This window comes from Lithobates pipiens, unplaced genomic scaffold, assembly GCF_037356315.1.
Source record: "Lithobates pipiens isolate NorthernLeopardFrog02 unplaced genomic scaffold, aLitPip1_a1.2 Scaffold_92, whole genome shotgun sequence".
Taxonomy (NCBI): Eukaryota; Metazoa; Chordata; class Amphibia; order Anura; family Ranidae; genus Lithobates; species Lithobates pipiens.
Window position 1 is genome coordinate 567,299 of NW_027507915.1, and position 15,460 is coordinate 582,758.

Genomic DNA, 15,460 nt, shown 5'->3' on the forward strand with positions numbered 1-15,460 from the left:
CATGAGAAGAATAATGACTGAGTGCTTCAATTATCACCAATCAGATAAATGTGTCATTCATAATATGAATAATGTTACTGTGTTGCCAACTGATGAACAATAATTAAATAAATATCTATTTCATAAATACTAAAGCGTCTCTGTGCTTCTATAATTCACGCAAAATATTAGAAGTGCCCCTTGTGCTCAACAATGTGCTTCAAATCAACCTATTGAAGTTCCACAACCATCACCAGAGCTCCTGTCTCTGATCTCACCGGCAACCCCGGGCAGCAGACCGACTCCAACCTCCACACCGCGTCTGGTAGGAGTGAGGCAGGGACGGACGGTCAGGGGAGGCAGTGGGGTAGGTAGCCAGCGGTCCTGCAGCACCTCCTGTCCCTGGTGCTGCAGGACCGATGAGAGGGATTGTGTGTGTGATGGGGGAGGGGATATCTGGGAGGGTGTAATTAGAGTGGTGGGATCTAGAGGCAAGATCAGAGTGGTGGGAATCTGGAGGTGTGATCAAAGTGGAAGACATCTGGAGGTGTGATCAGAGTAGAGGGATCTGGTGGGGGATCTGGAGGTGTGATCAGAGTGGAAGAGGGATCTGGGGGTATTTGGAGGTGTTATCAGAGTGGAGGGATCTGGAGGAGTGATCAGAGTGGAAGAGGGATCTGGGGGGGATTTGGAGGTGTTATCAGAGTGGAGGGATCTGGGGGTGTGATCAAGAGGTGTGAGCAGAGTGGGGGATCTGGAGGTGTGATCAGAATGGAGGAATCTGCTGGGGTATCTGGAGGTGTGATCAAAGTGGAAGACATATGGAGGTGTGATCAGAGTAGAGGGATCTGGTGGGGGATCTGGAGGAGTGAGCAGAGTGGAAGACATATGGGGGGGTGATCAGAGTAGAGGGATCTGGTGGGGGATCTGGAGGTGTGATCAGAGTGGAAGAGGGATCTGGGGGGGATTTGGAGGTGTGATCAGAGTGGAGGGATCTGGTGGGGGATCTGGAGGTGTGATCAGAGTGGAAGAGGGATCTGGGGGGGATTTGGAGGTGTTATCAGAGTGGAGGGATCTGGTGGGGGATCTGGAGGTGTGATCAGAGTGGAAGAGGGATCTGGGGGGGATTTGGAGGTGTTATCAGAGTGGAGGGATCTGGGGGTGTGATAAGAGTGGAAAGATCTGGAGGTGTGATCAGAGTGGAAGATGGATCTGGGGGGATTTGGAGGTGTTATCAGAGTGGAGGGATCTGGGGGTGTGATCAGAGTGGAGGGATCTGATGGGGGATCAGGAGGTGTGAGCAGAGTGGAGGGATCTGGGGGTGTGATCAGAGTGGAGGGATCTGGTGGGGGATCAGGAGGTGTGAGCAGAGTGGAGGGATCTGGAGGTGTGATCAGAGTGGAGAGATCTGATGGGGGATCAGGAGGTGTGAGCAGAGTGGAGGGATCTGGGGGTGTGATCAGAGTGGAGGGATCTGGTGGGGGATCAGGAGGTGTGAGCAGAGTGGAGGGATCTGGAGGTGTGATCAGAGTGGAGGGCTTTGATGGGGGATCTGGAGGTCTGAACAGAGTGGAGGGATCTGGTGGAGGATCTGGGGGTGTGATCAGAGTGGAGGGATCTGGTGGGGGATCTGGAGGTGGGATCAGAGTGGCGGGATCTGGTGGGGGATCTGGAGGTGTGATCAGAGTGGCGGGATCGGGTGGGGGATCTGGAGGTCTGATCAGAGTGGGGGTCATTGGGAAGAATGGTCCTTACACTTGTGGTCATTGGGAAGAATGGTCCTCACACTTGTGGTCATTGGGAAGAATGGTCCTCACACTTGTGGTCATTGGGAAGAATGGTCTTCACACTTGTGGTCATTGAGAAGAATGGTCCTCACACTTGTGGTCATTGGGAAGAATGGTCCTTACACTTGTGGTCATTGGGAAGAATGGTCCTCACACTTGTGGTCATTGGGAAGAATGGTCCTTACACTTGTGGTCAGTGGGAAGAATGGTCCTCACACTTGTGGTCATTGGGAAGAATGGTCCTTACACTTGTGGTCATTGGGAAGAATGGTCCTCACACTTGTGGTCATTGAGAAGAATGGTCCTTACACTTGTGGTCATTGGGAAGAATGGTCCTTACACTTGTAGTCAGTGGGAAGAATGGTCCTCACACTTGTGGTCATTGGGAAGAATGGTCCTTACACTTGTGGTCAGTGGGAAGAATGGTCCTCACACTTGTGGTCAGTGGGAAGAATGGTCCTTACACTTGTGGTCATTGGGAAGAATGGTCCTTACACTTGTGGTCATTGGGAAGAATGGTCCTTACACTTGTGGTCAGTGGGAAGAATGGTCCTTACACTTGTGGTCATTGGGAAGAATGGTCCTCACACTTGTGGTCATTGGGAAGAATGGTCCTCACACTTGTGGTCATTGGGAAGAATGGTCCTCACACTTGTGGTCAGTGGGAAGAATGGTCCTTACACTTGTGGTCATTGGGAAGAATGGTCCTCACACTTGTGGTCATTGGGAAGAATGGTCCTCACACTTGTGGTCAGTGGGAAGAATGGTCCTTACACTTGTGGTCATTGGGAAGAATGGTCCTCACACTTGTGGTCATTGGGAAGAATGGTCCTCACACTTGTGGTCATTGGGAAGAATGGTCCTTACACTTGTGGTCATTGGGAAAAAGAATGGTCCTCACACTTGTGGTCATTGGGAAGAATGGTCCTCACACTTGTGGTCATTGAGAAGAATGGTCCTCACACTTGTGGTCATTGGGAAGAATGGTCCTCACACTTGTGGTCATTGGGAAGAATGGTCCTCACACTTGTGGTCATTGGGAAGAATGGTCCTCACACTTGTGGTCATTGGGAAGAATTACCCCCCTTACAGATAGCTAAAAAGATCAATGGTGTCGGTGGGAACTTATCTGAGAGGCAGAAATTGCCCAATGCTGAAGGAACCCCTACAACCTCTGGAGGAACCCTGGTTGAGAATCACTGCTTTAAGACTAAACCTTACATTTCTGGTATAGTTCCAGTATGAATGGTTCTTTTTAATGATGGTCGCATCCCAGACAATGCAGCAGAAATAAATGTGGTTTGCGGTTGGTTCCATTCTTCGTAATCTGAGCAGACACCAAAATTCCCACCAGATTTCGTAACTCATCCCGTGTGACCCGAGAACAGGAAGTCAGAGTCTGTCCTGTATTCATGATGATCGCTCTTCAGAGACACAGAACCAGAAAAAGGGAATGATTGTTCACTACATGCAAATGCCCTGTTCCCCACCTACACTATATTGTCAAAAGTATTGGGACACCCGCCTTTACACGCCCGTGAACTAGGCTGCTTTCACGCTGAATGCGCCGGCCATTAGCGGTAAAGCTATGAGTAAGCACTAGCCTTAGTGCGCAACGCGTCAGCTGTTAGCATCTTTCGCTGTGATGTCATTTGCTGTGTCCTAAATATTATTTGAATAAAGCATCGTTTTAGCATTGGAGTGCGGCCGTCCAGAGTTCTGTCATTATCCTCATTAGCGGTAAAGCACTGCTCGTCTTAGCGGCGTTTTCCCGCTGTTTAAGCGCCGCTTTTGTGTGGATTTTCGGGCTGCTAGCGGGGGGCGCTTTTAAACCTGCGTTGTGGCGCTTCCGAAAGCGTTTTTTCAGGCGATTCATTGCAATGGGCAGGGGCGTTTTCGGAACGCTGTTGGGACCCACCCCACATTTTTATTCCCATAGAATTAATTAATAGAAACGCGCCATTCGCATGTTTTTTGGGCGCATTTGTGCGTTTTGTCCAGCGTGTGCGCGCAATTTTCTGCTCAAACTAAAAATTGCAAAAACATAAAATAGCAAAAAATATATATGAATAAATAAATGGAAACTAAATTCACAAATAACTAAAAAGCATCATAAATAAAATAAATGAATAATATGGAATAATACATAAATAAATGATAATTAACCCTAACCTCAAAAAAAATTTAATAAATTAATATAAATAATAAATAAACCCCCAAACCTGAACAAAAATAAACAAAATTATTAATAATAATAATAATAATAATAATAATAATTAAGGTTGCACCGATATCAATACTAGTAGATACCAAGCATTTGCAAAAGTATCGGGATCGGTCCAAATGCTCTGATGCTTGATCCGATACCTTTTGTATAGGGCCAGGGCATCCTCAGTGTAGCGGGGGGGGGGGGGGGGCCGGGCAGCATCACAGGTGATCAGTGCGGCGGCGGGGGAGCAGTTACAAGCACCGATTCCCCCCCCCCCCCGTATAGCCTTTCAATAAAGCAGCTGACAGACGCTTCTCCTCCTCTCCCTCTATGCTTCAGTTTATGAATGGGGAGGAGCCTCTGTCTCCTCTCCATTCATCTTCAGTGCAGCTGAGGCCGCAGAGAAAGGGACTGGGGAATCCGTGTCCTCAGTCCCTTTCCCTGTCTCAAAGGGGAGATGGCAGGGGACTGTTTAGATCCTTGATATCTCACCAAAGCCCCCCCCCCTCCCCCCAACAAGGGCTGATAAGTAAAAAAATAAAATAAAAAAAGAGTGAATAATAAATAATTAAAGGTTAAATTGTAAAAATAATTTTAAAAAATTGTAAAAAAAATACAATTGTGAAAAAAAATGTTAAATAAAAAAACTACTGACTTTTTTTAAGGGTTAGGGGTTAATTATTTATTTACTATTACTTATTATTCATTTATTTAATTGATTTATTATTTATTTATGATTATTTTTATTTATTTGTGTATTTATTTTACATTTATTCAATCATCAATTATTATTATTAGTAGTAGCAGTAGTAGTAGTATTAGCAGTAGTATTAGCAGTAGTAGTAGTAGTATTAGTAGTAGTAGTATTAGTAGTAGTGGTAGTAGTATTAGCAGTAGTATTAGTAGTAGTATTAGTAGTAGTAGTAGTAGTATTAGTATTAGTAGTAGTATTAGTAGTAGTAGTAGTATTAGTAGTAGTGGTAGTAGTATTAGCAGTAGTATTAGTAGTAGTATTAGTAGTAGTAGTATTAGTAGTAGTAGTAGTATTAGTAGTAGTATTAGTAGTAGTAGTATTAGTAGTAGTATTAGTAGTAGTAGTATTAGCAGTAGTAGTATTAGTAGTAGTAGTAGTATTAGTAGTAGTATTAGTAGTAGTAGTATTAGCAGTAGTATTAGTAGTAGTAGTATTAGTAGTAGTAGTATTAGTAGTAGTAGTAGTATTAGTAGTAGTATTAGTAGTAGTAGTATTAGTAGTAGTATTAGTAGTAGTAGTATTAGTAGTAGTGGTAGTAGTATTAGTAGTAGTATTAACACATTAACCCTAACAAAAAATACATAACCCTATGTCAGGATACTAGTTCAGCTAATACTAATTTGCATTAGCTGCATGAGAATTAACTACTTGCCGCCCGCGCTATAGGCAAAAGGCGGCTACAGCGCGGGCCTTAATTGCCAGGAGGGTGTCCACGGACGCAGGTGATCACAGATCCGAGTAAGGGGGCGATCCCGGCCCCTTACCACATGATCATCTGTCAGACAATGATGGCTGATCACGTGATTTAAACAGAAGCTCGGTAATCAGTATTTTTCTTTTCCTCGCGCTATCGGCATGAAGGGAAAAAAAAGCCGATCACCGGCGTCTGCCAGAGAGACATCGGTTCCCCACACAGAAAGCAGTGGCTGCATTTTCTGTGCCACCATTGTCAGCTGTCAGTGCCCACTGTGCCATCTAGCAGTGCCCGCCAGTGCTGCCAATCAATGCCCATCAGTGTCTCATAATCAGTGCCACAGATCAGTGCTGCCTATCAGTGTCACCAACCAGTGCCCATCAGTGCCACCCATAAGTTATCACCAGTGCCCATCAGAGCTGCTTATCAGTGCCACCTATCAGTGCCCTTCAGTGCCACCCATCAGTGCCACCCATCAGTGCCACCTCTCAGTGCCGCCTCATCAGTGCCACCTCTCAGTGCCCATTAGTGCAGCCTTATTGGTTGCTATCAGTGCCGCCTATCAGTACATCAGTGCCCATTAGTGCCACCTATCAGTGCCCATCAGCGCAGCCTATCAGTGCACATCAGTGAAGGAGAAAAAATTACCTGTTTTCAAAATTTTATAACAAACTATGAAACAGTTTTGTTTTTTTGTTTTTTCAAAATTTTCGGTCATTTTTGGTTTTATTTACCAAAAAAATAAAAAAACCAGCAGCAGCAATTAAATACCACCAAAAGAAATCTCCATCTGTGTGAAAATAATGATACGAATTTCATTTGGTTAATAACCTCTAGAGACCCGCGCTAAAGCCGAATGACGGCTACAGCGCGGACCTGCTTTGCCGGGACTACGTCTATTGACGTCATCCCGTGCACGAGCGGCCTGCGCGCCCCCTGAGGGGCACACGCGGCGCGCTCTGTGATCAGCGAGTCTATGAGACTCGCTTGATCACGGATCCGAGCAAGGGGTAGATCCCGACCCCTTACCACGTGATCAGCTGTCAGCCAATGACAGCTGATCATGTGACACAACAGAGCCGGTAATCGGCTATTTTTCCTCCTCGCGCTGACAGCGCGAGGAGAAAAAAAAAGAGCCAATCACCGGCAGCCGTGATCGGGACATCAGTCCCGATCACGGCCAGCTTATCAGTGCCCAACTTCCCCTGCCAGTACCACCTTACTAATAAAAAAGTGCCCCCCATCAGTGCCACCCATCAGTGCCCATAGTGCCACCCATCAGTGCCCAAAATCTGCCTCAACAACAGTGCTGCACCCCAGTGCCACATATCCGTGCCCATCAGTGTCATCTACCAGTGCCCATCAGTGCCGCCCATCAGTGCTCAGCAGTGCCACCTATCAGAGCCACCTATCAGTGCCCATCAGTCCCATCTATCAGTGGTACCTATCAGTGCCCCTTAGTGCCACCCATCAGTGCCATCTTATCTGTGCCCATCTTTGCCCATCAGTGCCGCCTTATCTGTGCCCATCAGTACTGCCTTATCTGTGCCTATTGGGGCCACCTTATCTGTGCCTATTAGTGCCGCCTTAACTGTGCCTATCAGTGCCCACCAGTGCAGCCTCATCAGCGCATTTCAATGAAGGAGAAAAATGACCTGTTTGCCAAATTTTATAACAAACTAAGAAATTTTTTTTTATTTTGCATGTTTTTTTGTTTGTTTAGCAAAAAATAAAACTCTGAGCTGTAAATAAATACCACCAAAAGAAATCTCTATTTGTGGGGAAAAAATGATAAAAATGTCATTTGGGTACAGTGTTGTATGCCCGCGTAATTGTCATTCAAAGTGCATCAGTGCTGAAAGCTGAAAATTGGTCTGGGCAGGAGGGGGGTTTAAGTGCCCGGTAAGCAAGTGGTTAACTCTAACCCATTACCCTAACGAAAAAAATAATAAATAAATGAATAAAAATAATTGAAAAAGAAATAAAAGCTAATGGAAAAGCTAAAAAAAAAAAAGCTGAAATACCTAGCAACAAATGATGCAACAGATGATAGTTTTCTCTATTGGCTCAAAAACATGAGCGTAAAAAAACACACCATAATCGCACATAAAAACGCGCAAAAAAATGCTGGAAAACGCTCGAAGGCGCTACACTCAGGTGTGAACGCAGCCTAAATCTTCCGGAGGTCAAGAGGTTAAAAGCGTTCAGTGTGGATGAGTCCTGACACTGCCTGAAACTGATGCGATCCAAACAATTGTAAATCGGGGGTGCCGCCGCCGCCGCCGCTGTGCGTAAGCAAAACTATGATAATGGATATCTCCTGACTTTTTTTATTATTAATATTATTATCAAAGACAAACTGCACCTAAATAGCAAAAAAAAAAATATATATATATTTTTCTTTTTAAATTTCAGCTGTATATTTCTTGTCATTGCCGCCATGGTCACCATCAGAAAGAAACCCAAAATAAATCCTCCTAATCCTGACAGTCCGAAAGGTACCAAGTGTGTGAGAAGCAATGAAAAGTCCTGTATCCTCAGCGCCATCTAGTGGCCGTAATCCAGTATAGCTTTCTCCTTGCGCTATTTAAGGAAACTTTACCGCATTGTGGGCGCCCTGTCTATACCGATACGTTTCGTAAACAAGTTGCACAAACGTTTCTGACATTTATGCAACGAATATTTTATAAATAGAACCTGTGTGTGGATGTTATTATTATTTTTCTTTTCATAGAGCCCAGAAACAATAGTGTGCATTTTATTTTATTTTATTTCTTTTCATTTTTTTTTTTAATCAAACCTAAACACACAGACAGTGGGGCTGATTTACTAACGGCGAAACTGCTGTTCGCTTTTCAAACAAAACTCCCCAACACCCTCACGCTTAGGGAATGTGATGAATTTTCACTTTGCGAAGAAAATACCCAATCAGATGCGAGGAAAATAAAAACACGGCATTTTTTTTGCTTGCACGCGATTGGATGACGGAAGTCACCAGAGCGTCACCTCCACTTGCCGACCGCAATACATATACAGTAAAAACTCGGATTTAGAGAAATGCGGTTTACGAGCGTTTTGCCATACGCGCCGTTTATTTTTTTTAATCCTGACTCGATTTGCGAGCGTTGTCTCCCAAGATGAGCAGGATTCAAGCCTCTGGGGTGTGCAGTACCACATGTGTCCAGTGGTGCGGGGGGGAGGGCGCCGGTGATGCTCTGAGACACACGCAAGCACCCAGAAACACTCTGTTCCCAAAAGATATCTGACCATCTGAGTGTCTCCGAGCACCTCCAAGTGTCTCTGAGTGTCTCCGAGCATCTCAGAGTGTCTCTGAGTGTCTCCGAGCATCTGCTGGTGTTTTCGAGTGTCTCCGAGCATCTCTGGCGCCCTCTCCCCGCCTCTGGCCACTTGCGGTACTGCATGGACTAGCAGTGACAATGGAACTAATTATCTGAGTTTCCATTGATTTCTATGGAGAAACTCGCTTTGATATACAAGTGCTTTGGATTCCATTCTTCTGGAACGGATTATGCTCGTAATCCAAGGTATTACTGTATATACATTGTAGTTTGCAAGGGCAGAGCTTTCCGGAATTCTGGATGAAGATATCGGCCATAACCCCCGGCATTGTTTTTTTACAGCCGGCTTTCTCATGAGCAGCTCGAGCGCCTTTCGAAGCGGTGGGAGGGGACATCTTTTAAGCAAAAGATCACTTTTTTTTTTGATCTTTGGCTTTTAACCACTTCCCGACCATATACTGTATATATACCTGTACGTAATCCTGCATGTCCGGGGTCTGGGGCACGCCGCCGGTGTCCCGCTCCCGCTGTGATTGGACACAATGTTCACTGAGACCCACCAATCGCCAACTGCCTACTGTGTGTATAAAAGGCAGATTACCGTTCTGTGAGAAGGGAAGGTAGTGATCCTGTGTTTTTTTGGTAAGTAGGAACACGGATCTCTGTCTTCCCACAGTACAAGCCCCTCCCCCACACCAGTTAGCATGCACTCCCTAGGTACACATTTAACCTTGATGTTAACCCCTTCCCTGTCAGTATCATTAGTACAGTGACAGTGCATATTTTTAGCACTGATCGTCTGAATTAGTGTCACCGGTTCCTAAAAAGTGACACACGGGATCGGATTTTCCGACGGAAAATGTTCGATGGGAGCTTTTTGTCGGGAATTCCGACAGTGTGTGGGCTGTGTATCCCCTGATGTGCCCTGAGCCCCATGATGTGCCCTCCTGTGTGCCCTGTGATGTGCCCTACTGTGTGCCCCATGCCCTGTGTTGTGCCCTGCTGTGTACTCCTTGATGTGCCCTGTGCCCCATGATGTGCCCTGCTGTGCGCCCCATGCCCTGTGTTGTGCCCTGCTATGTACTCCTTGATGTGCCCTGTGCCCCATGATGCGCCCTGCTGTGCGCCCCATGCCCTGTGGTGTGCCCCGTGCCCTGCTGTGTGCCATGTGATGTGCCTCACTGTGTTCCCCTGTGATTTATGTAGGTGGGGCTTTGTGTAGGTGTGGGCGGGGACACATGGGGGCCCGATGATCTTCTATTGCCCGGGGGCCCCATCAGTTGTCAGTCTGCCTCTGATGCTGATCAGACTTTTTGAGGGGGCCACCCGAGGCAGTGCAGCACAGGCCCCAGCGACTGTTACCGCGGGGAGACCAGAACATCCTCTCACACTCTACTTCCCACCCGCTGAATCTCTGGAGGAATACTGGGGAGAGACTGAAAGGGGCTCCCCTTCTTATAGCAAAAGTTCACCATTGAACCACATTGACTGGTGGGACTGCCCATTGTTCACACTGCTAGCAAGGAGGTACTCCCATTTCCTCCATCCCTACGGACAGTGCATATCCGGTCGGTCTAGGTCTACCATAGTCACCATCAATGCATGATGGCAGTATACTTCTTGTGTTCGGTAAAGTAAACTTTATTACCGCTTAGAGAGGGAGAGAGTCTCCTGGCAATGAGCCCCGAGAAGGGAGTCCAGGGCTCGTAGTGGGTCAGGGAGAAAGAGAGACCCGGTGCACATAAGGGAGAGAGATGGAGGACAGCACCCATGGGGAGAAAAAGAACGTCTCTCACTACTACCTGTATATAAAGGCATCAGAACTTAGGGTTCACCCCAAAAACACCAGCTACATGAGAATGCCTCTGATGGACCCTGAATGGTCATGGACACAACTGTTGCAGGTTACTGGGGCAGTACATGAATTAGAGTTACGTGTATAGGAAGGAATTATGTCTCTGAATGTTGGACTTTGTTATGCCCTTTGGTGTTTTTTCAAGTAAAGTTCTGAAACCTTGTTCCCACTTGGTCTAAAGTTACTAAAGGAGGTTTAATGCAAGTAACTGGCACTATCAGTGGTGTCACTAGGGTTGGTGTCACCTGGTGCGGTAATACATGGTTTCACTACCCCCCAGGGAAAGGATGGAGCCAGGATAGAATCAGGGGAATGAATGGAGCTGGGATGGAATCAGGGGAATGAATGGAGCCGGGATGGATTCTGGGGAATGGATGGAGCCGTGATGGAATCGGGGGAATGAATGGAGCCGGGATGGAATCAGGGGAATGAATGGAGCCGGGATGGAATCAGGGGAATGGATGGAGCTGGGATGGAATCAGGGGAATGGATGGAGCCGGGATGGAATCAGGGGAATGAATGGAGCCGGGATGGAATCTGGGGAATGAAAGGAGCCGGGATGGAATCTGGGGAATGGATGGAGCCGGTATGGAATCAGGGGAATGAATGGAGCTGGGAGGGAATCAGGGGAATGAATGGAGCCGGGATGGAATCTGGGGAATGAATGGAGCTGGGATGGAATTAGGGGAATGAATTGAGCTGGGATGGAATCTGGGGAATGAATGGAGCCGGCATGGAATTAGGGGAATGAATGGAGCCGGCATGGAACCAGGGAGTGAATGGAGCCGGGATGGAATCAGGGGAATGAATGGAGCCAGGATGGAATCAGGGGAATGAATGGAGCCGGGATGGAATCAGGGGAATGAATGGAGCCGGGATGGAATCTGGGGAATGAATGCAGCTGGGATGGAATAAGGGGAATGAATGGAGCCGGGATGAAATCTGGGGAATGAATGGAGCCGGGATGGAATCTGGGGAATGGATGGAGCTGGGATGGAAACAGGGGAATGGATGGAGCTGGAATGGGGTGGTGGATGGAGCCGGCATGTGATCAGGAGGGGGTAAATGGAGCTGGAATCAGATGGGGGGATGGATGGAGCCAGGATGGGATCAGGGGAGTGGATGGAGTCGGGGTGGAATCTGGGAAATGGATGGAGCCGGGATGGAATCAGGGAAATAGATGGAGCTGGGATGGGGTGGTGGATGGAGCTGGGATGTGATCGGGTGGTGGATGGAGTCAGGATGAAATCAGGTTGTGAATGGAGCTGGGATGGGGTGGTGGATGGAGCTGGGATGGGATCGGGGGGGATGGATGGAGCTGGGATGGGGGTGGAGGATCGAGCTGGGATGGGATCGGGGGGGATGGATGGAGCTGGGATGGGATCAAGGGGATGGATGGAGCTGGGATGGGGTGGGGTGGTGGATGGAGCCGGGGTGAGTTGGGGGTTGGATGGAGCTGGGATGGGATCTTTGATTTTGGGGGAGGGTTAAAGGACATGTGCTAGGGGGTGGTTTGGAAGGCGAGAGAAATTGTGCCGGGGGGTTAAACTTCAAATCTGCCCCCCTCCTTATAGCACAAGTCATTTCTAACCCAAAACAAAGCACCCCTAACACATACTCTCAAACCCCTTCCCTAAAATGACTCTCCTGGCAGCATAGATGTCCCCCTCCTCTGCAATACCTCAGCCCGGGGCAGGTACTGTAGCGCGCTGCCCCTCTTCCTCCTCCTCAGGAGGTGGCTATAGTCCATTTTGCAGTGAGTGCAGCCGGTGGGCAGAGAGATGATTGCTGCGTATGGGACAGTGTCAGACTCCACTGGGCCAGTGGGCACCATACATCAGTACGAAAGTGATATGGTGTGAAGACACGAGTGGTTACCTAGGTAAGTGGAAGTCTAACGAGCAGCCTGGCAGTAGCGTGTACTGGCTGCAGGTGGAACAGCCTCTAGCAGCGAGGGAGATGTTGGCGGCACTCCTTCCGCCAGCGGTCTGTCCCCCAGAGCAACGGGAGCCACAGAGGTTCCCATCCTGTACAGAGGTACGCAAGTTGAAGATTTAGTCAAGTGCACGTGAGGAGCCACGCAAGGTGCACAGTAAGGCCCACTCCGCTACTGGAGAATGGTGGTGGGAAACGCTGAACAGATGGAGGTGGACAAGGCTGCAAGTTAGAGAAAAGGTGTACTATGTCCCAGCGACCCGAGAGTTAACTGGAGAGCAGTTATGGTGCAAGTGTACACGGTGTATGTTCAGCTTTAAAGCAGAGGCCTACCTTAAGGTTGAGTATTCCCCTATGGCAGCCTCAGCCTTGTCCCAGGGCATTGATGAAAACAGCACAAGAGTAAAGGTGCCCCATGTGTAAAGTACTGTAGAGTGATTCTAGACTAGGGTTTGCACCAGAACTTTCGAACGGACCCCAAATTCGTACGAATGTTAGAACCCCATTGAAGTCTATGGGACTCGAAAGTTCTAAATGAAAAGTGCTAATTTTAAAGGCTAATATGCAAGATACTGTCCTAAAAAGGGTTTGGGGACCTGGCTCCTGCCCCAGGGGACATGGGTCAATGCCTAAAATGTTTTTAAAAATGGCCGTTTTGGCGGGAGCAGTGATTTTAATGACGATTAAAGTGAAAAAAAAGTGAAATATTCCTTTAAATATGGTGCCTGGGGGGTGTCTATAGTATGCCTGTGAAGTGCCACGTGTTTCCCGTGTTTAGAACAGTCCCTGCACAAAATGACATTTAACGGAAATAACACCATTTAAAACTGCTTGCGGTTTTAATGTTATATCTGGTTCCTGCAATATGGATGAAAATCTTTGAGAAAAATGGCATGGGTAGCCCTCCCTGCCCATTACCAGCCCCTTTGGGTCTTGTACGCATATTAAGGGGAACCCCGTACCCATATTAAAAAAAGGAAATGCGTGTGGCCCCCAGGCCCTATATACTCAGAACAGCAGTATACAGGCGGTGCAAACAGGACAGGGACTGTGTAGGTTTGTTGTGTTAAGTTGAATCTGTTTGTAATTTTCAACTGGTACATTTTTAAAGTGTAGCTCCAGTCAAAAAATCTATTTTTAAGCTTTTTGGAAAACATAGGGAAGGGTTATCACCCCTGTATAATTTGTTTTGTCGTCCATCTTTTTTCATCTCACTTCCTGTTGTCTCCTTCTGTTTGCAAGTAGGAGATGTTTGTAAGTTGGATGTTTGAAAGTAGGGGCCTGCCCTATATGCTCTGTAGAAATGGCGGAACAAGGTGTTGGTTTTGCCCGAACACTGTAAGCCCTCAAAGTGACTCTTGGTGGGCGCTGGAGCGCCCCCTGCTGTGAACGATTATATCAAGAATTGTAATTACGTGCCATTGTTGAACAGTGGTAGAAAAATTGACCTTTGGTGGTTGTGGTGCTGGTGCCACAACACTATAAGTCCTCACAGTTACTCTGGGTGGGCACAGGAAGGGGCCCTCCTGTGAAATATTATATCAAGAATTGTAATTACATGTCCCTGTTAAACAGGGGCAGAAAAATTTGGCCTTAGGCACTGGTGCTGGTGCCACCACACTGCAACCTCTGCCATATACTCTAGTTCTATTGCAGGAATTAGCCCTGCTGCAAAGCATTGCATCAAAAATTGTACTTAAACGCCCCTGTTAAACAGGGGCAGAAAAATTGAGCTGATGGCATCAACCAGAACCAGAAATGTTCTTCCAACATATCAGCGGAGGAGGAAGAGGATAGACAATCAACATAACAGGACAGTCACTCAACATCAGCATAGGCAGTCTTGAAGGGATGTGATATTTCAAAAAAAATTATTCTGTTACATCAGCTTCAGGTGCTTGGTAGCTGTGGGTGATCCAAGACTGATTCATCTTGATGAAGGTCAGTCGATCAACTGATTCGGTGGACAGGCGCACCCTGTGATCGGTAACAAAGCCACCAGCAGCACTGAAGGTGCGTTCCGAAAGAACGCTGGATGCAGGACAGGCCAGTAGCTCAATTTCATACTGTGCAAGCTCTGGCCAGTGATCCATCCTCAAGACCCAGTAAGCCAGAGGATTTTTGGTGGGAAAGGTGTCCAAGTCTGACCTTGCCCCTAGGTATTCCTGCACCATGTAAATCAGACGCTGGCGATGGTTGCTGGAACCGATCATACCTTGGGGCTGCGGACTAAAAAATTGCCTGTCCAGGACCAGGAGTTTGTAATCTCCCAGTCTCTGGGAACGCGTTGCACAGACCTTTCTGCAAGGCCTCCCGGAGATGTCTCATCCTCTGCTCCCTCTGCGATGGCAAGATAAGGTCGGCAACCTTACCCTTGTACCATGGATCAAGGAGAGTGGCCAGCCAGTAATGGTCCCTCTCCTTGATCCGAAGAATACGAGGATCCTTCCGCAGGCTTTGCAGGATCAACGAGGCCATGCAGCGTAGGTTAGCTGAGGCATTCGGTCCGGAGTCCTCTGGGTCACTAAGGACAACATGATCCGCAGCGACCTCCTCCCAGCCACGTACAAGTCCATGGGTTTCTTGGGACTGTAAATCATCCCTACAAGACTGCTGATGCTGATGCTGAGTGCCAGCCTCCACCTCCATGCTGACACAATCATCCTCCTCCTCCTCATCCTCTTCCTGTGTGATGGGTGGCACAGCAGGAACACTGTCTGGATAAAGGGGGCCTTGAGAGGCAAGCAAGTCCTCCTTTTCCTGCCTCTGTTCTGCCTCAAGTGCCCTGTCCATTATTCCACGCAGCGTATGCTCCAAGAGGTACAGTGTCACTGATGCATGCACTTTCACTGCTCACCATCCTTGTGGCCTCCTCAAATGGTGACAGGACAGTGCATGCATCCCTGATCATGCCCCACTGTCGTGGTGAGAAAAAAATGAGCTCCCCT